The sequence below is a fragment of the Micropterus dolomieu genome, linkage group LG11, assembly GCF_021292245.1.
Source record: "Micropterus dolomieu isolate WLL.071019.BEF.003 ecotype Adirondacks linkage group LG11, ASM2129224v1, whole genome shotgun sequence".
NCBI lineage: Eukaryota > Metazoa > Chordata > Actinopteri > Centrarchiformes > Centrarchidae > Micropterus > Micropterus dolomieu.
Window position 1 is genome coordinate 11307477 of NC_060160.1, and position 1981 is coordinate 11309457.

At 41.7% G+C, this 1981-nt stretch overlaps 1 protein-coding gene across 1 annotated transcript in view; it reads right to left on the reverse strand.

Moving 5' to 3' along the window:
* The window catches only part of LOC123978662 (tyrosine-protein kinase fyna-like), a 24075-nt gene that overhangs the window by 3827 nt on the left and 18267 nt on the right, over window positions 1-1981 (reverse strand). The window lies entirely within an intron of this gene.

The window sequence follows — 1981 nt, forward strand, 5'->3', positions numbered from 1 at the left end:
GCAGCAGTCCAGTCCTTTTTGTCTTTAGCCCAGGCGAGACGCTTCTGACGCTATGTCTTGTTCAAGAGTGGCTTGACACAAGGAATGCGACAGCTGAAACCCATGTCTTGCATACGTCTGTGCGTGGTGGTTCTTCACTGACTCCAGCTGCAGTCCACTCTTTGTAAATCTCCCCCACATTTTTGAATGGGTTTTGTTTCATAATCCTCTCCAGGCTGCGGTTATCCCTATTGCTTGTACACTTTTTTCTACCACATCTTTTCCTTCCCTTCGCCTCTCTATTAATGTGCTTGGACACAGAGCTCTGTGAACAGCCAGCATCTTTAGCAATGACCTTTTGTGTCTTGCCCTCCTTGTGCAAGGTCTCAATGGTCGTCTTCTGGACAGCTGTCAAGTCAGCAGTCTTCCCCATGATTGTGTAGCCTACAGAACTAGACTGAGAGACCATTTAAAGGCCTTTGCAGGTGTTTTGAGTTAATTAGCTGATTAGAGTGTGGCACCAGGTGTCTTCAATATTGAACCTTTTCACAATATTCTAATTTTCTGAGATACTGATTTTGGGGTTTTCATTAGTTGTCAGTTATAATCATCAAAATTAGAAGGAATGAACACTTGAAATATATCAGTCTGTGTGGAATGAATGTATACATTATACAAGTTTGACCTTTTGAATGGAATTACTGAAATAAATCAACTTTTTGATGATATTCTAATTATGTGACCAGCATCTGTATATCTATCTATCTATAGATATTTCACTGTTGCAATTCCTGCAGAAGGAGTAAGTAGGTCAGTCTCCTCCTCTGTGTGGATGTTGTTCCCCTTCATCTGTGATTTCATTAGTTCAGAGACATGAGGACATGATAACATCCCACCAGGGGGAAAAAAACGGAACAATTCCATTATCTCTCTACATCTCAGTAAACGTTTGAATCGCCAACAAATGAGTGACTGAACATGTTGACAGAGTGACTAACAGTCTGGAAGTTCTCCTGGTGTAGTTCACGTCTGCCAACAAAATCAGGGAGAACAATGTTTGAATGATTAAGGGTGGGGCCGAGATACACAGTGACAGATGGATTTTTGTGTATAACATGCTGTGTCATAAATCCTGCACTGTGCCCTTGTATAAATGTGATATTGTGTTGTCTTTGTGCCATGTTGTAACCACATGTGTTTCTGTTTTCCACTGGTGTCAACAAGACAAATTCCAGCTCATTTACTGTACTTATTTTGAAAAGTAGTGTGTGTGTGTTTGTGTGTGTCTGTTAGTAAAATGGGTCTTGGAATTGACTAAATGGAACAAGTCGCCTGCCAGCCCGCCAACTTTTTCCTGCAATGCTGTGGTGGACTAGGAGAATACTACAGAAACATTAAAGTCACACAGATATGTACAGAACAGAGATGGGGACTTGAGTTAGAGACTCGGACTCGAGGCGCGGGACTCGTGAACAATGTTTATTTTTAGGAAACGTCTGATGAGCTTGCAGTTATTCCCTCCCTCCATTACCTATAACCTGCCTACGTAACATATAATATCTGCTGTGTGCGGCCGCACGTGAGAGAGGACAACAAACACCGGCAGCTGCGGTGCCATTTATCATAAACTTTGGCTTTAAAACTTCATACAAAAAGACCCAAACAAAGAAGCGCCGAACGCAAATATGTGATGAGTGAACATGTTTAGCTCAGCATTGGCCATGTAACGTTAGCTTGCTTCTTGCTTCAGCTACGAGCTACGGGAGGTTTACTCTGACTGTTGTTCGTTATGAAAAGATGAACGAGCGTTTGTTTACTTGCCAAACTTGTGGTGGTCGGTTAACGTAATCATTTACGTCCCGCTGGCTGCCATCACGTTAATTAAAGAGGTTACAGGTTTATTATTGATCATGTAGCCTAACCTTACAGTTTTATTTAGTTATAGCCTAACATTATACTGGTTTGAGAGTCTGCAGGGTGTGTTGACTTACAGTAGTTTAAG